This window comes from Ambystoma mexicanum, chromosome 5q, assembly GCF_040938575.1.
Source record: "Ambystoma mexicanum isolate Mex_15411 chromosome 5q, UKY_AmexF1_1, whole genome shotgun sequence".
NCBI classification, from domain to species: Eukaryota; Metazoa; Chordata; class Amphibia; order Caudata; family Ambystomatidae; genus Ambystoma; species Ambystoma mexicanum.
In genome coordinates this window covers 23,317,608-23,339,735 of record NC_090933.1, presented here as the reverse complement: position 1 = coordinate 23,339,735, position 22,128 = coordinate 23,317,608, and the positions used below count along the sequence as shown (strand labels likewise).

The window sequence follows — 22,128 nt, the reverse complement described above, 5'->3', positions numbered from 1 at the left end:
TTATTCTAATGGTGTATAAGACACAAGCATTTTGTGAATGGGGAGTAAACTCCCACAGTGAGAGGAGAGCAAGTGCTATGCAGAGGCGAGCCGAGCCCCTGGAGCACATATGTCGTGGAGGGGCGGATCTATGTTGAGCCGCATAGCCAGCAGTGATGAAAAGAACAAGTATCCCACCAGCTGGAGGCTGGACGGCAAATGCATTAACTGAGCAAGAGGCTCTGGTTAAGGCGAGATGGAGGTCGGAAAGACAACCGTCTTCCCGGGTGGCGTGACCACTGAGGAGCAGTTGTTGGCCTGGCATGAAGCAACCAACCCTGGTACCCGAGAGGAGAGGAGCCCGAAATCACGAGCTCCTGCCAACAGGCTTCTTTCCCACCACGAGAGTCACCGACAGGGAAAGGAATGCTATGGACCTGTGGAGGCGAGGGAGATGCATGGTTGCAGGATTCAAGGAACACAGAAACTGAGGCAGTTATGAAAGCCAAAGCAATTGTAATGGGCACATGGCCCCATTGATCCAGAAAGCAAACAATACGAATATTGTACTGACTTGACAAGCACCCTTAGAATGTCCTTTTTTTAGGTAGGGAATGTCACTCATAGTGATAGAGTTAGTTAGGCATATCAGTTTTATTTAAATTAAAAACATGAATCATGACCACATGCAGTCCGAGTCCTCCTTCTGGTACACCACAGTGGGTTTAGAATCACTGATCGAGTTTTGTGGCCAATGCACTGGTATTAGAACACCAAATCCACTTTGCCTTATAACAGAATATTTCCCTCTTTTCAACTTTATAATTTCAGAAGATTACCTTTATTTTTAAGTTTAGCTTGTCAATTTGACACTAAACTTCTATTTTCAGGTAGACCAATAACATGAATGGATGCTTTGGCTTTTTGGATATTTGATCACAACCTGCCCGGGGGGTCGGGGGGGGGGGGGGTTTGGTAGCACGCGGGTCTAATGCAACTTAAAGATTGTCACACTTTGAGGACTCAACATGGAGACCGAAGAAAACATTCTAAGATGATGCAAACAGTGATTTATTTACTCTTAAATCTTTTTATTTTGAACCCCTGGGAACAAAATCAAATATAATACATTATATTAATATAAATAAAGATCTCAAGTCATTCACAAGGGTCAGTGATTAAATGCATTCATCTTTTTGAAGTTAAAGAAACCCCCAAAATGTTACTTTATAGCAAACTCCAGACAAGATGGTGGGTATGAGCAGTGTTCCTCATAGGTCTGTGCTGCACATCCTCCTCTTACATATGCCTTGTCAAAACAAAACCCTTCCTGAAGATGCCTTATGCCTAGAATGCACTACCACAGACCCACTAATGAATATGCCCAGATGGCCCTTTCCGCCACTTTCTCAACCGCGGGCAAGGATGACAGCAAGACGTTGCACTTCATATAAACATACACCTTTTGCCCTACCTTTTGCTACAAAACCATTATATTAAAAAAAGACAGTCACAAGGGGGCACGGATGGGGTGGTGTTCAAACATCCTCAAGTGTGATACTCGTCGGAAGCCTGTATCTTAATTTCTTCCTGAGCTCTTTGAGCTCTACCTTCCAGCCTGTGGTCAATGATGCTGGAGCCGGAAACAGAATCCTGCTATCCAAACATTTGGTATATTTGATGGTATTGGCCAGCATGGATATTGTTAAAGGCATTCTTGTATAAAGAGATGGGCAGCAGTAAATAAAAAGACTATCATTTGTGATCCCAGTTTAGGGACAGGAAAGGGGCAGAACGTGCTTTCGGGAAACATGAGAGACCCTACTGCTACGGCTTAGGCTTCAAAACAAAGATGCAGGAACATATTCTTGTGTTGCTTTTCCTTATATTTTACAATGGTTTCATAGCCAATACTTACATTAATTGATTCAGCGCCTTTCAGTACTGTGTACAATTGGTGCCAATTTGGACACATTCTGATACAACATCGCATCAGTAGGTACAGAGCATTTTTGTCTTCTATTTTGTAACCAGAATGGTCCTTCGGCACATGTATGCAGTTCTATCTAGGGTCCGAATCTGTTGGCCTGTTTTAATAACATATGGTAATCCCCAGGTTTGGTTTAACATGGCTTGTCAGAAACGTTCCCATGTCTACCTTAGGCCTTTGCTCTGCGATAACTTTGGTATTACCATGAAGTGCATGTTACTCACATGTCTTGCATTTTACATTGTCTGTTTTTTTCTCCAAATTGATGACAGCTCCTTTATTCATTCTTATCCTATATATGCTGTGTAAATGTAAAGACGCTCTACAGTTTACCAGTTTCCACTGAGGGTCCCTTGCTTTCCACCACAAGAATCCTTGTGTCAAACCTCTGCATTCTTGCCTCTATCGCAACACCACCAACCATCATCAGAAGACTAATAGCACTGATAATAATGTCCGTGGAGATGCCATTAGCACCCTTTCACATTCTCAAAGGCCAGTCATGTCCTCTATGCTGACCAACTCGCACTACGTAGAACCATGTGGGCTGGAGAAACAACGTTGGGAGAAACCTCTGTTTCGGAGTTGCAGTTTGCCTTTCTTTTTGACAATGCATGGCTTGTGTATTTGGTCCGCCGTTTGTAGTGTTCCACCCATCCTCTTACTGCAGGCTGTCTGTCCTGCTGCCACGAGAGGAGGTGAGGGATTTAGCCTCTTCAAAGTGATCCTGCCGCCCTCTGGTGTGTACTAGGTCTTGTTCACTCCAGGACCAGAATAGGTTCTCTACAATTGGCCCTGATACTCCTCACTTGGGGGTTCCAACAAGCCTGGTCAACACTCATCTGTCACCACTGCCCATTCTGCTTACTTGAAAACTCGCCCGCTCACAACAAAATGTGACCTGCGATCTCAGGTTTTCCTTCTGTTGCTCAGAACATCAGACTCCTGTCCACCAACCAAATCTAAATGCTTTAAAACTTTGCCTGTAATTGTATTTGGTAAAGTCATTTGTTTACTCAGCACTGAAGTAGCTCACTAACATACCCATAAAAATAAAGCAGCGCTGGTGGGCTGAGTTTCACTGGGAATGTTCTCCACTATAACTGGGAGCATTTTAGATACTATGTTTTGCTTATTCTTGTTTCAGTCCTTATCATTTATTGACACTCAGTCTAGTGGCACATTCCAGTTACTAAATTAAACTGCACACGAGCACTACACCTAGGTAGTGATTGTTCTAATTTTGATTAAAAATAGTACCATTCATCCTTGATTTCCAGCCAATTGGTGGCCATTTTTTGAATGGGTATTTCAATTTTAGGCATGTAAGCTAGCGGCTGTAGACCTATGTAACAGCGAAGGGCCATGCAAAACAAACACTGTATACGTGACAAAGCCAAATAGGAACATTTCATTCTCTGTGTGAAATAGCAATTGCAGCCTTATGACCACTTTTCATGTTCTCGAGCAAGTGATAGAGTTTGGAATAAGACATCACCATGATCTTGCAGCTGTCACAATATCTGGCATAAAACGTCTCCATATGGAAGTAGATTATCTCACAGTGAAGTCTTGATGCTTACCCTAGGCATGGAGTGTGGGAGCGAGATATTTCACAGGCGTATTACAACAGAAATGGTGGCGGTGCCAAGCTTTTCACTGAGAAGGTTGTCGGTCTCCATTTCTGTTGTAGAGGTATGGCTTTATGCCATTAAGGTGAGCGACTTGCATTGCAACAGTCCCTCAATACATTTCAACAGTGCCCTATGGTCTTCAAAGGATATGCCCCCGTCATGGCCTTTGTTAAGATGGGCTTCCAAAATCAAGCCTGGTGGTGGATTTTGGGAGACCATAGTATTATGGTGAATAGGGAAGACACTGAAGTCTAGCCACACTCAGTCAAGGAAGGTAGCAGAGCGGTAAGGCTTAAAATCGGGAGGGGTGTGAGAGTGGTCTAGGGCAACAAAGAAATATATACAATGATTAATTAGGCCTTTAAAATACAACTAAGAAATGAAACCTCTAGGCAAATACTTTCACGCACTTACTATAAAACACATATATACATTCACTGTTGTGTGAAAATAGAAAATCATGATTCAAAACCAGTGCAAAACTGGTAAGTAGGCGAATGCATAAAACACATACTTTAGAACACTAAAACAATTCCCTATTACTTAATAAGTCCAGGTCTGAGATGGATTGGGGTCCACAGTCCTAAAGCCATCACTTCCAATCGATCCACTTTTCAGGTATGTTAATTAGTGATTGGACAATGCCCGTTGTTGCGAGTTCCAAAACGTTAAGGAAAGTTCATGTAAGTAACTCTCTCAATCTCACAACACTAGGATAGGCCCAGGACGGGATCCCTGACTAGACCACCACTGATCTAAGTCTGAAAGGAGTTAGATATGCACAGGACTTTAAGCCCATGTAACCCCAAGGACGATGGGGGGAGGGGGGAGAACAGCTGTGTTAAGTTACCCCCTTACTCGGATTTCTCCAAAGACCACTGCTGAGGTTCCGGTTTTGAACACGTTCTGTGCTTGGCCCAGCCAAGGAAAACAGGGGTCACTGTGCAGAGGTCAATTTCAGGTGTAGTGTTTATTTTTGGTCGGTTGGGGTACCCACATCTTGGTTCCATGCACCTTGGTTGGAACACCCTTGTGAAGGAAAGAAGATTTCTGTGGAGCAGGCACCCTACGGACACCTACAGAGAGTGAAGTAGACAGGCTGCAATGGAAGACCCCAATATCAGTTGGAGACAGGCGATCTTCAATGGACAAACAAAATAAAAAGGAGTCCCTACATGGCTTCTATTGGGACTAGAAGGCTGAAAATGCAGAGCAGGCGCTTGTAACACAAGCTGAAGAGTCTTTATTTTCCTAGAATGCACTCAAAATGCAATGGCTGCAGCTAGGTAACCCAGGAGGGAGCTAGTCCATCTACCGGGTAGACCAGAGACACTTCCGAAGGATTGGAAGCATGGTTCCTCGAGCAGGGGCTGTAAGACTGGTTGTTCCCACCAGAACAGGGAGAAAAGCACAGACAAGAGCCTCTGAGATCAGGCAAAAGTGCAGGGCTTCACCAGGACTTCAATGAAGTTGATGCTGGTCAGCTACAAAGGTCGTAAGGGTTAAACACCTTTCTAGGGGTCTTGGCTCCAACAATGATCTGTACAATCGGTGCAGGAGTCATCCTTTTATTGTAGATTTAGACTGGGAGCTTGTCAAGGCGCACCAATGGTAACGATATGCATCATTCAAAATGACTGGATAGCCACTGAGACAGGCATGATATCAAGAGAGGACAAACAACTATTTAAGTTTCAAATAATTTTTTATTTCAATGTCAGGATGGTGTAAGGCCTAGCAAGCCCTAATACTAAGGTAGGGATTTCTTCTTCCTAAAGAAAAATAAAGGAACTCTCTCTGTAAGACCAAATAAAAAAGTCTGTGTGTCAAAACCTATGCATATCCTCACATCTAGAAAAACATGGTGTGGGGCTTTATCCAACAAAATTGTGTTAAAAAATAAATTCTTAGCTGTTCTTAGCTCATAGTTCTTCTTGGGTTCCCTTCCCGAACTTCAAAATAGTTTATACAAAAAGGAGGTCTTTAGGCTCCCTTCCCCAAGACAGCATTTCTTAGTTCTTTTTTAACTCTCAGGGTTCCCATTCCCAAGATGTCACTGCAGTACTTGTAATGTGTCATAATCTGTGCTTGGGGCCTGAATAAGAGTATGTTTTGTTATGAGAGTGTGATATCATTGTGGAACCTGGGAGGTGTCTGGGGATTCTGAGAATGGCAGTTGGTGCTGCTGCTTTGGATGGGAAAGGATGTCCCGGTATTTTCTCTAGGATCTTCTCTACTTGTTATCTGGGATGTGGCAATAAACTCATGTACATATAATTTACCTGGGTCAGGTACTTCAGTTATATCACTGGCGACGAAGATGGGATGCTGCTGGGAAGGAGCAGCTGTTTGAGTAATACCACCTTCCAGTGGTGACATCTGTTTCCATAGTCCAGATCCTGCCTGTCAGCGGAGGTTGGCTGGTGGGTCTCTGCTTGCAGGGCGGTGGCAGAGGGCAGCAAAGGTGCGGCATCGGTGTACAGGAAAAGAGCTGTGGAGGTACAAGGATCAACAGTCCAGTGGTCCCTATCTTACCAGGCAGGACAGCAGGGATCGTCATCCCAGGCGAGCTGTCAGGAGGCGGAGGTTGTCGCTGCTAGCGAGGCAAGGGTAGGCCTGTGCGGAGTGTTGGTGGCCCGGATGATCACTGGTTAGGGACCGGCCGGTTTGGTGCTGCCAGAGGCTGAGGCGATGGATGTCGGAGAGCGCCAGTTTGATGTGGCGCAGTTGCGGTGGCCATGCTCAGGAGGGAGTCGTTGGATGCTCCATGGTGTCCTGGATGCGGGCTGTATTCTTGCTGAGTTGCAGGCCCGTTGTGGACATGTCGGACTTTATGGGGCAGCCGAGCGGGCTGTAATGGTGGTTCAGGAGCAGCGGTCGGGAGGCGCTGGGCTGCTGGAGCCAATGCTGGAGTCCGGAGGTGTTCGATGCTTGGAGCCGGCACAGGGAATGACGACGTCAGTTAGCAGCGAACATGCGTTGCAACAAAAGCAGGTGGAACGCAACGTTGCAGGTGAAGGCGGCGTTCAGTCAGAACGCAGCACGGGCACTGAGTGCGGGCCCGCAGACTTTTCTGGCATCTCCAAGGAAGCCGGGATCACTCGTTGGTGTGAAGCAGCATTTTGCAGGGGCGACAGGCAGGAAGCCGGGAACACTCGTGTGGAGCAGCATGTTGCACGGGTGACAGGAATGAGAAACGGCGCCCGAATGACCGTGGGCGGTCCAAAAGTGTTTGGTGCATTATCGGATCTACAATGGTGTGGTTTGGAGCACAGCACAGGAATGGGTGGTTGGTGTGATGGTGCTAATGGACGGTACAATGAGGTCTGGAGCGGAGTACAGCAACCATGTGCGGAAAGCACGAGGGACAGTTTAGGGAGGTTCCGGCCGGGAACAAGAAGTTGAGGCGTGCCAAGGGACAGAATCTGCTATGGAAATGCTGCATCAAGTGCCGTGCTTTGACCTGAACCTGAGAGAGTTGGATACAGACTTTTGGGGTCTTTACAGGATGAATGCATGCACTGAGGTGGAGATCTAATCAGAGGTAGGCTTTGGGGGAGGCCAGTTTTGTTTAAATGCTGTTGTGTATATGTTGTGGCCTCAGGGGTTAGTAAATGTATTGGTTTGGACCTGGGTCATGTTTGTTAAAGGCCTGTGTTGTTGAATTGTGGATTGTTGTTTACATGTGGTAGCCTGTTTTGGTTAGGACTCCTTCATGGGTTGATTTGTGAACTGGTGGTGCAGGGTCTTTGAATTTTGCAGTGAAGTATGTTATTTTCTTTTACAGGATGGGGTGGTCTAGACATTTCTGCTATGTTGACTTATTGTTTTTTTTAATTATTATTTATTTGCACCGTGGACTTGAGGGTGTGGGGTGCAGCGCTGGACTGTAGCGCAATTGACATATGGTTAAGGGTATGTCTAATTGCATTTTATGTGGGGACTCAATTTCTGTTTTTGCTTTATCTGTTTGTGTGTATTGTGTTGTTCATAGGGGAGATTTCCCCTGGTAATCTCTGAGGTGGCCATGTGGGCTCTGGAGAAAGTGGGGAAGTGATGCTTATTTTTGGGTGACAGTTTGTTGCTGTTTGGCGGTTGACAGTGGGGTGCTGTCTGTCTGTGTTATAGTTAGGTGCTTCCTGGTTTAGGGCAGTGGGGTGCTGTCTAGGTTAAGGGGCGGTTAGGTGCCGCCTAGGTTAAGGACAGTGAGGTGTTGTTTAAGTTGTGCTGCTTGGGTCAAGGGGCAGTGAGGGGATATTTGCTTTTGGCGGGTAAGGGGCAATGATGTGCTGTCAATATGCAGGTTAAGTGCCGGGGAGGTGCTATCTAGGTTATGGGGCAGTTGGGTACTGCCCAGGTTAAGGAAAGTGAGATGCTGTCTAGGGTGTGCTGTCTAGGTTAAGGGGCAGTTAGGTGTTGTATAGGTTAAGAGGCAGTTAGGTGCTGTCTAGGTAGGTTATGGGGGTAGTGTGATGATGTCTGGCAGTAGGTAAGGAGTTTTGTTTTTGAATTTGTGGGCCAGAGGTTTGGAGTGTGAGTTGGACATAAACGTGGTGGCCACATGTTTGTGTGGGGAGTTTAAGAGTTGAGTGGGTTAGTTTTGCAGTTGTGGTGCGCGGGGTCTCCACCGGGGAAGGATATGTTGTAAGGTTTGTTCCATTCTTTTTGTTCATCAGCAGGTTTTGTAGCTGGTGTGGGGGTTCAGGTTTTGGGGTGGTCTGTGGTTTTGTTTTAGTTTATCTTGGGATTTCCAATTAAGATGTTGGCTAGATTTTTGTGGTGTGGCAGTTTGTTTCAGTGGTAGGCATTTCTGAACTAGTGTAAGCCGCATACTTCTCTTTTGACGATTGGGTGTTCTTCCGTCTTTGTGGGTTGTGGTGCAGTGTTGCAATCAAAGTGTTGCGTTTTAGCTTATGCTGTGTTAACTGGTGTAAGGTGGGAGGTGGGTCAATCTTTATTGCAATATGGTGTCAGTGGTAAGGAGGGAACATAAATGGCTCGCCACCCAAGAAAAAATCAATCTTAAATCGGTCTCCCTCAACCACAAATGCCTAAACAAAGCCCCTCGCTACCTAACAGAATGATTCATCAGAAAAATTTCACCAGACCGCCCAGAATAGCCAACCCTAACTGTCTTCAAGTGCCAAGATTCAAACTGTCTACCATTGGAGGGTCCAGTTTCCTAGTTAGGGCCGCGCAACTGTGGAACTCCCTGCCACACACACTTAGATCTGACCAAACATTTATCAAATTTAGAAAGAATACTATTCAATGGCTCATAGAAGAAGACAAGTAACCCTCTCTCCCGACCACACTAATTTGCCTGCATGCAATGTTTGTTCGGACACAGTTTTATTATTATGTAAATATCTGTAAATTATGACTTATTATCTACACTCTTTTACTGTTATCCCTGCGTTATGCTCTCTACCTTCGTCCGGTGTTGTGGATGTAACTTTGCTCCCATCGTCTGTAACTGTTCTATGCGACTTACCTTCTTCCTGCAACGTGGAGACTACCTGTCCTCACCCTTTCCCCTTACTTTTGTAACTAAGCTGTAAGATCTCTTGTGACCTGCACCCTGATACCTCTGGGTCCGGCACGCACAATAAATAAACAAACAAGTGTATAATCTGTGCTTGGGCCTGATTATGGTTATGTTTTGTTATGAGAGTGTGATGTCATTGCGGAACCTGGGAGGTGTCTGGGGATTCTGAGAATGGCAGTTGGTGCTGCTGCTCTGGATGGGAAAGGATGTCCCAGTATTTTCTCTAGGATCTTCTCTACTTGTTATCTGGGATGTGACAATAAACTCATGTACATATAATTTACCTGGCTTAGGTACTTCAGTTATATCATACTGCTTTCATCCACTCAATGTTCAGTACAAGAAAACAATAGGTCTACTTGACCTGCCTTCTACTTTGCATGACCAGCGGTTTCACAGTTCTTCATTAATCTTTTCTAATCTCCTTTCGCTGGTTATCATTTATGGCTCTCTGATAGTTGTCAGACCACACGGTCCACCCATCTCAGATCACGCAACCAGGAATCCTCAGCTTCTCCTTGGCTTGATTTGTGCCATCTGTGAACTTCAGAATGTAGACGTCCCTGGTCTAGGCACAGTTGTCAGACCACATGGTCAACCCATCACAGGTCACGCAACCAGGAGTTCCCTTAACGTTGTTTGGCCCGTCTCCAGGCTTTGCTGCCTCAGGCTTTTGGCTTTTGACACTGGTATGCACTTTGGTTTATTGCAACACACTTCTGTTAATGTAACACTCTTGAACACGCTTGCATCAGTCTTTTGTGTTGCCATACACTTATGGGCTTTTCTCACTCTGATGGTTAGAATACTTAAATGATGGTTCAACATTCCAGATGCTTTTGTTTTATTCACAGTGTAATTTTAAATAGTCTGTCAGTGTTCAATAAGATGTCATCTTATTCACATAGCACTTGTTAACTTCAAATATTTGATCAAGGTTCAGTATGCTGTGATCCCATTTAAATAGCACTGGTTAACTTCAAATCCTCGCTGCTCAAAATACTAAGTTAGTATTTCACTTCTGTTTGGTAGTTAATATACTCCATTAGGAGTTTTAATTCAGTTGGTTATTCAATATAGGTTATTTTCAGTTGGATCGTCACTTGCCTGTGGTCCCAGGAGCACTCCGGTCTCTGCGCCTTCCGACACCGGCACTTCGGTCCTTTGCAGCAACTGCCCCTCTGGTTCTCACTGCGCTCATCCATAGCAGGGAAGCAGACCACCATGTTTGCCAGGCACGTCTCGACCACACTTCTTGGCTTCCAACTCCACAGTAGACATGGACCATGTCTCTCCGGCTCCCAGATAATTCTGCAGCTCCTGCTGCCTCCAGGTCTCAGAATGGGCAGTCTCTGCCTGCCCACCTTCCAGCTTGAAGGCTCCTGGTCCTGCTCAGACCAGCTGCAGGTCCTCTGGGATCGATGCCGGTGTCCTGACGCCTGAGTCTCGTCCCACCACAGCGATTCTTCGACTTCCTCAATTCTGCTCCTCCTTTATAGACATGAGCCCTATTAAGGGGTCTCAGGTGTGAGCTGTTAGCTTGACTTGCCTGACCATACTTAACCCAATTAATGGGACATGCCTGACCTTCAGTATTGGATACCTTTATAACCCTCTTCTTCGTCCCAGTACCAGAGCGGTGTTTGTCATAGGAAGTGGGTATTACTCCTAGCTGCTGCTTCTTCTTAGTACTTGGTGGATATTTTACAGGGTAAAATAGGGCATGAATGGAAATAGCCCATGAAGGCTGAATGAAGGGATGGTAAAGTCAGTGTTAGGAAAGGGGGATACCAGGTCTCGCCCAAGGGCATCCCACTCCCAATCCCCACAGACCATCCACTCAGGTGATCCTCCCTCGCTTGTTCAACCCCAGGGTCAGAATCCAAGAGCAATTGACTTTCCCTGGCCACCTGCGCAGAGGATCCATGGAGATTAGGTGGGAAAATACCCTTTGGTTTCTCACACCACTGGCCACAATATCTGCCGAGCAACAGACATTAAGTCACCTGGATGTGGACTGGAACCAGACAGTCCCAGAGCCCACATCTGGGCTTACACACAGACCGCCACTTTTCCCAGAAAAGCAGCAGCCTTCCCTGGGTGAGTGCTTCCTATATATGGCAATTCCTGACTCAAGAGAGCATGAAGAAAGCCAAACAACAATATGGGCAAAAGAAAGGCAAAAATCATGTGGCACAGCCATCTTAGTGTGTTAGCCATTCTTAGTAGTCATTTGCAGTAATTACAAAGTGCACAATTAAAATGTTCAAAACATGGTATAAAAATATCCGCAGCCACCAGGCCATTATGGACATATTGCAATTGTAACCAAAAAGCCACACTGAAAAACTTAAAAGGACATGAGATGATAGTCTATTTGTATAGCGCCTATACACAATGTGTTTCAAAGCACTTCAAGGCAAGGGAGGGAACAAGGGAAAATGCGACATTCTTACAGGACATAAACAGTAAGTATATGAAATTAACTATCGTACTTGGCCTGATGACATTTCAGATAGTGCAAGAGCTAAGACATAGATAAGGGAGGGGGAGAGTGGGAAGGAAATGGAAACAGACAGGTGACTACCGTACTAGGCCCGACAACATTTCTGGTAGAGCCGGAGAAAAACAAAAGGTGAGGGAGAAGGGTGCAGAAAGGGAGCGGAGGAACAAAACAAATGACTATTGTACTAGGCCTGATGACATTTCAGATAGTGCTGGAGGGGGAATGGGGGGGTAAGGGGGGAGGAGATAGACAAGGTTGCTATCATACTAGGTCCAGGAATAATTCTGATAAGAGTAAGTGCATAGAAGTAAGGGGGGGAGGAGGGGGAGATAGGAAAAGGGGTAAAGGGCAAGGAGGAGAGAACAGAGTGTAAGCAGTCAGAAAGAGTGGAGAAGTAAGAGGAGAGAGAATACAAATGCATAAGTGAGTAGTGACACAATGTTGCAAGCCAGGATACAAGATGAAGATGGGAAGATCGCACAATTCAGGGCCACCATGTGTACAAGATGCATAGGAAGTCCAGCATGAGAGTTGAGAAAGGGTGACGCACCTGAATCAATGAAGTCCATAAAAGTCAAATCCAGCATTGGCCAGACGGTGAAACCAGATTGCATCAGGACAGACTCCTGCTGAGGTAGGCTGGACGGAGGGTGGGGGGTCTGTTGGGGGGGTTGGGGAGCAGGGTAGAAGAATCAAGCAAAACAGGCAACACTTGTGTGCGAGAAGGGAGGGGGCACAAGGGAACATCACGGGGGGACCAGAGGGAATGGGGATGGTCTGTAGGGGCAGAGGGCGTAAACACATGTTGGTGCATGTTTACCTGCTGTCTGAGCAGATGGGTCGGGCCATGGGTCTTCCTGGTCCAAACAGGTCCAAACAGGAATTGTCTATTTATTCATCAGCCCTTCGTTTCGGATGCCCGGGCGAGAGACGCCCTTGATCTAAGCGTTAAGAGCAGGAAGGAAGAGGCAGGGCTAAGCAGGTGGGTGGTGCTTAGGCCAGGTGACCTAGATCCACTTGCACCTGCTCCCCATCTGCAAAGGAAAAGAGGCTGAAGGGCTCGTTAAGTAGGGAAAAGGAGCGGCAACCAGGAAGGCACCAGGTGGGTGGGGCTTACAAATTATCCTAACAGACTTCATTTTATGGTGAAGTGTGCAGCTTTAAAAATACAAGAAATCCACTAAGGGAGACAGTCTATCATTACTGATAGTCATGTGGCCTGATCAGTTTCCCCATAAGAATGAGCATAAAGACAAAGTAAGTAACGCAGAAGGCTTTACTTGCCTCCAAAAGCCAATTAAGCAGTCAAAACAAAGTAAAAAGAAAGGGTATCCAATAGAAGCCTATGGGAGGAAAGCAGCAAAAAGAAAATATCTTCTTAGCAGCCTCAAACTGCAGAGCTTGATGCCTTCATTTTCCATCAACATACAGTTATTCCAAGTGTCAACATTAATAGATCCACCCTCACTGCTAAAAGGAGCTTCAACGTCAGCTGAGAAGTGAGCACTTTGAACTTTACTACGTGAACTGGTTTGGACGCCGATTGTGTTCATATAGGAAACATAGCTTTTTAATGGTTGATGGCATTTTAAGTTACCGGGGACAAAGTCCATTTTGATGACTCTCCTTGGGAACTTCAGATTTCCACTATCAGAAGGTGTTTTATCCTTTTAGAAGAAGGCAGACAGAAATGTAAAATTCCTTAATTCAGTTAATGCCTGTGGTGACTTGACCTCCCAGAAGAACACTGGTAAGGATTAAAGAGCGCATTTAGTACCCTCCTTTTCTCTTCTGGAAGTCTGGAAGCAGTGGCCGGGTGCGCATCCTTCAGCAAAGTTCTCATATCATCTACCTAACAGTCTCTTAGAAATTCACGGTCCTCTGGGAAACCGATTATCCAATCCTCCATTGGACATGTGCCCAATGGTCGACAATGCATAGTTTCTTAGGTTGAATCATTGCCAACCATCTTCCTAAAGTGCATGGAGCAAAACGTCACGATCCTAGCTAAATTACCTAATAGCAAAATACATCAGCATAACCAGCGCAGGAATTGGGCTGGTACAAGACAGAGCTGGCAAAGGTTGTCTTGCTGGAGCGCTGCTCCAACTCTGAGGCCCAGGGGCTAGCCAAAGAAACTCCCCAATCTGTTCCCAAGCAAGACTAGAGCACAAAAAAACCTGTGCTTTAGAAAACTTGCATGCACTAGACACCAACGCAGAAAGACAAATCTTCCCAGCCTGTTCAGAGGCTGAACCAAATGGTATATAGGTCTTGTAATTTAACTACCTTTTTTGTTAGGGTATTTTTGACCAATAACAACAAGAGAAGAGCCCAACTTAAACTACTCAAAACACAATTTATTTGAATCACTTTTACAGGCATGTTTGAAATTTAAAATTGTGGGAATTCTTATGTTCCCCAAATGCTCGTTTGCAAATCGTCAGGCTTGGGTTCCAAGTCAAGATACTGAGGGCACGATTCTGAACAAAGTGTTAATTACTGAAAACGTAATTTTAAGGCTTAACAAAACTTTCAGTAATTACCACCTATTCTCATGTCGGATTGTTCAGAGGGAGCACCGAAAGCGCCACTTTCGAAACCTGTGCACCGGTTGCTTGGACTGGTTGGAAACTAAACTGGCAACCAGCCATTTTGGAAACCGTAATTTAGCATGTTATTCTGATGTCACTTCTCCACATTAGCCACACTGTAAAATGATCGTAGATATACAGCAACTCCTTTGGTGACGCTCTGCTTTCTGCAGTTTTGCTATTGTGAAGGAGTGACGATAAGAGGATATTAGCATCCAAATTGTAGCGCTAAGGTTGACAAATATCACTTGTTACTCCAGCTGCAATCCCTGTAAACTTTCCGCCTTTCATTGTAACTTGTACTGCAAAGATGCTCCTTCTGCACTCCTTAATGTTTCTGTTTGTAAAGTGCGCTGCGACCGGCAAATTGGCTTCATACCACACTTCTGGCTCCATCCGGACTCAACACACAGCACGTGCGCTTCCTGGGACAGAAAGGATGCCAGGAGGGTGTTCTCGGCAGCACTTTCGTTACATTGGGATTTTCATGCCATTTAACAAAAATGCTGCCGTGAACCACGCTGCCCATAAAGTCCAAATACAACCGATTTCATACGGTCTACGACACTGTTGTGCACTGCGCGGACGCCCAGGACCACTTCAGAATAGGCGTGGTAACCTGGGCATCACGAAAAGGCACAGTAAAGCGTGCTCTTTCTCTCTGCACCTCGATGAGAATCGGGCCCAGTGTGCGACTTGGCATGATTGCACCGACAGAGGGCCCGATTCTATTTGAGGTGTAGTGAGCATGATTAATAGCATGTTTCTCTTTGTTTTTTCCGGACTCCAAGGCACCACGCTTATTCTGAAGTGGGCCTGGGCATCAGCGCAGTGCACAATAGTGCACTGTCTGCAATCCGCCTCTTTTCTGAGTAAAGGGGCGGATTGTAAGTCTCGGCAGCATTCTTATTAAATAGCATGAAAATCATAATTTCACGAAAGTGCCGCTGAGAACACCTGCTGGCATCAGTTAGCTCTCTCCAAATCTGGAAACCACCAGACTGCTGTGAGAATGCCTGTCCTCTACCCCTACCCTTCCAATCACTCCCCTGGCATGTAAGTACCAAACCTACATCTGCATTGTAATCACCTAAAAATGAATGCAGGTGCTAACACTGAAATGCTTTACGTCACCAGGCACAGGTTAGGGTCACATAAAATTATAAGTTACTCACCGTAGTGACTAACATACTCTTAGTCCCCTTTCCTCCATATTGCATGGGCGTCCCTTCCTAGGGACGAGATACTGAACCTTTTTCACCAGAAAAACCTTCTTCCCCTTTAAATTTAGAGGCACGCAGGGGTGTGGCCCTAGAAGCATGTGCTACCCTGACTCAGCCCACCAGCACCACTCCTCAGTCCCCATTGATGCATCGACAATATTTAACATTGCCTAATGACACCAGTATTATTAGGGGGGAGTATGGTGGGACGTATGGAGGAAAGGGGACTAATGACTAAGAGTATGTTAGTCACTACAGTGAGTAACTTATAATAACTCTTAAGTCCCATCCCCTTTCCTCCATACTGCATGGGAGATTACAACTGAATGTAGCCCCAGTGTGGAGAGGAGACCCTCCTTAAGCAAACAAGTTCCTTAGACCCGCCTGTCTGAAAGCCGCGTCTGACTTAGAGCCGGCGTCCAAACAGGAATGCTTGCAGAAAGATGAAGGGGTGGCCCAAGTGGCTGCGCTGCTTAGGACCTGCCATGGAACCTGTATCTGGTATGCGACGGCTGTGGCCTTGGCTCTGACCGCGTGAGCGTGCTGTCATGCATAGAGAGTTGCGTGAGAGGTCACGCGTCCTGCATTTAGTGAAAAAAAGAAGGGAAAACAATCGATTAAAGAACACTGGCATACAGGGTTTATTAGCACAAAGCCCTGCTCGCCGCGGTGAATGGAAGTTATCTTGGAAGCTAAGGCATCCGTTGCTAAGGAGACGCAATGTTCACCTGAGATCACAACGTTAGTCATGTGATTTTGGTTATTTAACCACGCCTTCGCAAGGGTCCAGTGCTTCTGATTGAGCATTTCTGTGGCGTTCGGTTTCTAGCCTCTGTTTTTGTGTTTTGATTACGTTCGTGCTTTGACCCGGTTTTTGGAATTATTCTTGCATCTGGATTGTCCTTGTCTGTTTAGGTAATTAACTCTGTTTTCCTGGTTTTCGGACCCTCGCTATGGCCCCTGGACTTCGTCTGGTATTTCCCCTTGTTTTTGGTACTGCTTGCTTGGTTTATTGACCCGCACTGAATTTTGGACTCCTTTTCTCTTGTTAACGTTTTTTGCTGCTTTGTTCAAGTACTTACCTTCAGCATCTGTAGTTTGGGACTGCCTCTGCTGTGCCGTGGGACAGCCTCTGCTGCGCCCTGGGACAGCCTCCGCTGCGCCCTGGGACAGCCTCCGCTGCATCGCGGAAGTTCTCTGCTGCATCGCGAGAGATTCTCGGCTGGAACACAGAACTCAGACTACCTCCGCGCTCTTTGGACAATCCTGAGCCGTATTGGTTTTCAACTGCAGAACACCTCAAGTTTTCATTTTAGCCAACTATCTCTTTGGAAGTGTTTTCGCACTTCATGAGCCTGACGAATGGAAATCTTCGGGTAAGAGGATCTAGTCAAAGTGTATCTATAATTATCTTTCACCAATTCGCTGTGAATAGTAGTATCATTAGTGCCTAATTCTTTTGCAGAAAAAGAAAACTAGTGGATATCACCTTAGACGTATTTTGTGGCTACTCTTCATAGTTTGTCATTGCTATTCAGGCTAGTTGAATTTATGGAAAGGAACTGCATTGTGAAGCCTTAGTCAGTATTGTCCTAAACTTATCTTGTTTGTTGTTTGCTCCCTACAGCCACGGGGTCTCGGTGGGAATCCAATCCAATCTTTCAATTAATAGATCACTTTGTATGTGTATTATGTCATTCAGAGTGATACATTAGTGGGAAGAATTCTTCTTCTACACTACGGGGTCAAGTTTCAGAAGTGGAATTCTGACATAATCAGAAGCCATTATAATGGATCCCAACAAGACCCAGGCTAATTTACTTCAGTTAGTGGCCGACCTAAGATCCGACATGGCTAATGCTCATGCCACTACCCAGCAACAGATCCTAGAATTACAAACTGCCATACAACCGCTTCCCCAAGTGGCCCCAGTGGTACCTAATGCCCCGGTTATAGAACCCGCACAAGCGGAGGCAGGTCCAGTTTACATCACTTCACAATTTCCTCTGGCCCCTCCAGAGAGATTTAATGGAGACCCAAAGAACTTCAGGACATTCTTGAATCAATGTCGCTTACATTTTCTGTGCCGACTTGGTTCTTTTCCTGATTCTGCCACTAAGGCTGCATTTTTGTTGTTGCACCTAGGTGGCACAGCTGCAGCATGAGCGAATCCCTTTCTGGAAGAGGGTAGGCCTTTATTGTTTGACTGCGATGCCTTGATTGAGGCCATGGGCAAGGTGTTTGATACCCGATACAAGGCTCAAGTCATGGAGCTGGAATTGTTGATTCTACAACAAGGGGATTTGACTCTTCTAGCCTATTTAGCCAAATTCAACCGAATTGGCTGCTGAGACAGGGTGGCCTGGTGATAAAAAGGCATCACTTTTTTACAAGGGGTTTTCAGATGCATTAAAGGACACGCTGGCTATGGTACCAGTAGTTCCTGTCACCTTTCCAGAACTACTTGAAGTAGTTCTTCAGATAGATGCGCGCAAAGCCGCAAGAAAAGGGGAAAAAAGGGGTCTCGTACCCGAACTCCGCATTAGTCCGGCGGCGACTACGGTGCATCTGAACCAATGCAAATTGGTGCGGCTACACGGGGTCCCCTTTCTCCAGAAGAAAGAGACCACAGGAAAAAAAAACTATTTATGTTTTTACTGTGGGTCTTCAGAGCACCTATTAAAAGCATGTTCAAAGAAATCTACCAAGAAACAGGGAAACTTGAAAGCTCGGCATGAGAGGAGTCCAATTGCCGAGCAGTAATGTTTCTATGGACTCTACAGCTAATCAACCTATAGCTACACAAGTAAGCTTTAGGTTACCTCAAGGCAGGGTCGTTCATGCCATAGCTATATTGGATTCCGGAGCTACCGAAAACTATATCGACACCTCCTATGCCAAGTATTTGGAGTTGTGTATTGTGGAAAAAGAAACCCCTGTGATGGTCAATGCAGTTGATGGTTCCACCCTGATATCTGGTATGGTGGTTCAACAGACCGATGACCTGGTTATGGAGACAGGATTAGGACATTCTGAAAACATATATTTTGATCTGATCTGTGCACCACAATTCAAAGTTATTCTGGGAATACCGTGGCTTCGTTTGCATAATCCTTCTATTGACTGGCACACAGGCGCCATTGGATTTCTGTCAGAATACTATGAGACTAAGTGTTGCACCAGAACGACCCCAGCGAATAACCCTTGCCGTCTTTTGATGGATACAGCGTCTACCATTGGGGCTGTTTTGGTAGGCGATTTGCCCAATGAATATTCTGAATTTAGGGATGTGTTTGATGAAGGGGGAGGTCCTGTATTACCCCCTCACAGACCATACGACTGTCCCATTGATTTGGTTCCTGTGGCTAAAATCCCATCTGGACGAATATATTCTCTTACCCATAAGGAGGATGTTATCCTTAAAGACTATATTGAGCAGTCCCTAAAATATGGTTTCATACGTCCCTCTCGGTCGCCTGAAGCATCTCCTTTGTGCTTTGTGCCCAAGAAGGAGGGAGACCTCCGTCCATGTATGAATTATAGGGCCTTTAATGCCATCACTGTACGCAACCAGTATCCCATACCTCTCATTTCTGTACTTCTGGATCAGTTGGGGTCATCTGTCATCTTTACCAAATTAGATCTCCGTGGGGCTTATAATCTGGTTAGAATCCACAGCGGAGACGAGTGGAAGACTGCCTTCAAAACCAAGTATGGTCTATTTGAGTATAGTCTCAAGCCGTTTGGGCTCTGCAATGCGCCGGCTACATTTCAGTACTTTATCAATGATATATTCCATGATATGATGGACCAGTTTCTAGTGGTGTATCTAGATGACATACTAATATATTCTGCATTTTATGATTTACACGTAAATCATGTTACCCGTGTCTTACAGAGGCTTTGTGATAACAGTTTGTATGCAAAACTAGAGAAGTGTATCTTTCATGTTTCAGAAGTGGAATTTTTGGTATACGAAATAACCAGTAGAGGAGTGCAAATGAGTACGTCTAAGGTTAAGGTAGTTCTGGATTGGCCGATACCCACGACATTAAAAGCCTTACAGTCCTTTCTAGGCTTCGCAAACTTTTATAGGAGGTTTATTAAAAATTTCTCCTCCTTGGTCGCACCATTGACCGCTTTAATGAGTAGCAAAACGCCATTCATTTGGGATGAGACCTGTGATCAAGCCTTCCGGCGTCTCAAAGCAGCTTTTACCAGCGCACCAGTACTTCAACATCCAAATCCACATCTACCTTTTGTGGTAGAAGCAGACGCATCCAATGTCACCCTTGGTGCCATTCTGTCTCGAGTATGTCCAGAAACAAAGGGACTACATCCGGTGGCGTTCCATTCAAGAAAACTAACTTCATATGAAAGGAACTATACGATCACCGAAAGGGAGCTACTGACATTACGCGACTCGTTCATTACTTGGCGGCATCACTTATTGGGTTCAGTCTTTCCTGTTCAGGTATTCACTGATCATAAAAATGTGCTAGCTTTACAGTCGGTAAAATGTTCTACAGCTAGACATGCTAGGTGGCATGAGTTCTTTTCCATGTTTAATTTCACCATTACCTATTGGCCTGGTTCACTGCATACGAAAGCTGATGCCCTCTCACATATCCATGGAGAGACATCCCCGCCCAGATCGGATGGACCACTTCCATTACCACACCAGGTAGTCTGTAGTTGCATCCTCCAACCTACATTGTGTAAAGATTTACAGGAGTGGGTAAAAAACAACCCCGCAGAATCTGTTAAACTCAATCTTGAAATAAGAAACGGCTTGCCCCATATCAAAGGTCTATTGTTCCTTCCGGATGATGAAACGTGGAAAAAGGCTATCCAATGGTGCCATGATTCAAGGTTGGCTGCTCATCCGGGAAATAAAAAGACCGTTGATCTCTTACAGAGTTGGTACTGGTGGCCTTCTATGGTTAAGGATGTTGCCTTACATATTGCTCATTGCAACGTATGCGCCCAGTGCAAAAACTCAAATACGAAACCTGTTGGGCTTTTACGCTCTATGCCGATCCCTGAGTATCCTTGGTACATGATCTCGATGGACTTCGTGGTCGATTTACCTCCTGTCTCTGGTTATGACACTATATGGGTAATCATCGACTATTTTACCAAGATGGCATTATTTGTACCATGTCAAGGCTTGACTTCCGCCCCAAGACTGGCGGATCGGTTTATTAAGAACGTATTCCGTTCTTTTGGGCTTCCCTCAGTTATCATCACAGATAGAGGTTTGCAGTTTACTTCTCACTTCTGGAGATCACTCACTGCTTCCTTTGGCATTGATGAAAGATATTCCAGCGCTTACCACCCTCAAACCGACGGGCAAATGGAACGTCTAAGCTCCACCATGGAACAATATCTTCGGTGCCTGACGCATCAGTACCACGATACATGGGTGTCACTACTCCCCATGGCTGAATTTGCGTATAATAACTCAATGCACACGTCTACGCGATCTTCCCCATTTTTTGCTATGTTCGGTCGACATCCTAGGTCCCTGCCTGTCTCTCCCGTCTTACCTGCACGCCATCCGGCAGCCTCTTCTTGCATCCAACACATGTGTTCAGTTCATGCTCAGGTGAAGGAACATCTTAAGTCTGCTCAGGTTAACACCAAGAGATTCGCGGATGCCCACCGTTCCCCGGCCCCCGATTACGTGGTGGGTGGAAAGGTTTGGTTGTCGACTAAGAATCTGCGGCTGCCGGGTAGGAAGACGCTTCTTCCACGTTTTGTGGGCCCATATGTGATTACGGCTGTGATCAATCCACTGGTGGTACGTTTGTGTCTTCCTGCCAAATGGAAGGTACATCCTGTTTTTCATGTTTCTCTCGTTAAACCTTATCTACCAGATACTGTTCTCCCTTCGCATCCTCCTCCTGTCATGGTTCTAGGGGAAGAGGAGTATGAAGTTCATAGGATTCTGAACACCAAAGTCGTTAAGGGAGTCAGGATGTATTATGTGGACTGGAAAGGTTATGGCCCGGAGGAGAGGACCTGGGAACCCGTCCAGCATTTTCATGCTCCCGTTTGATTTCGGACTTTTGGGCCTCAAGGAGACAGGGTCTGCCTATTGGGAGGGGAACTGTCATGCATAGACTGTTGCGTGAGAGGTCACGCGTCCTGCATTTAGTGAAAATAAGAAGGGAAAACAATCGATTAAAGAACATTGGCATACAGGGTTTATTAGCACGAAGCCATGCTCGCCGCGGTGAATGGAAGTTACCTTGGAAGCTAAGGGATCCGTTGCTAAGGAGATGCAACGTTCACCTGAGATCACGATGTTAGTCATGTGATTTTGGTTATTTAACCACGCCCTCGCAAGTGTCCAGTGCTTCTGATCAAGCATTTTCTGTGGCCTTCGGTTTCTAGCCTCTGTTCGTGTGTTTTCATTACGTTCGTTCTTTGACCCGGTTTTTGGAATTATTCTTGCATCTGGATTGTCCTTGTCTGTTTAGGTAATTAACTCTGTTTTCCTGGTTTTCGGACCCTCGCTATCACCCCTGGACTTCGTCTGGTATTTCCCCTTGTTTTTGGTACTGCTTGCTTGGTTTATTAACCCGGACTGAATTTTGGACTCCTTTTCTCTTGTTAACGTTTTTTGCTGCTTTGTTCAAGTACTTACCT

The 22,128-nt window shown here is 45.6% G+C and overlaps 1 protein-coding gene across 1 annotated transcript in view; it reads right to left on the bottom strand.

Moving 5' to 3' along the window:
* The window catches only part of LPCAT1 (lysophosphatidylcholine acyltransferase 1), a 1,148,174-nt gene that overhangs the window by 290,821 nt on the left and 835,225 nt on the right, over nt 1-22,128 (bottom strand). The gene's annotated exons all lie outside the window — the stretch shown is intronic.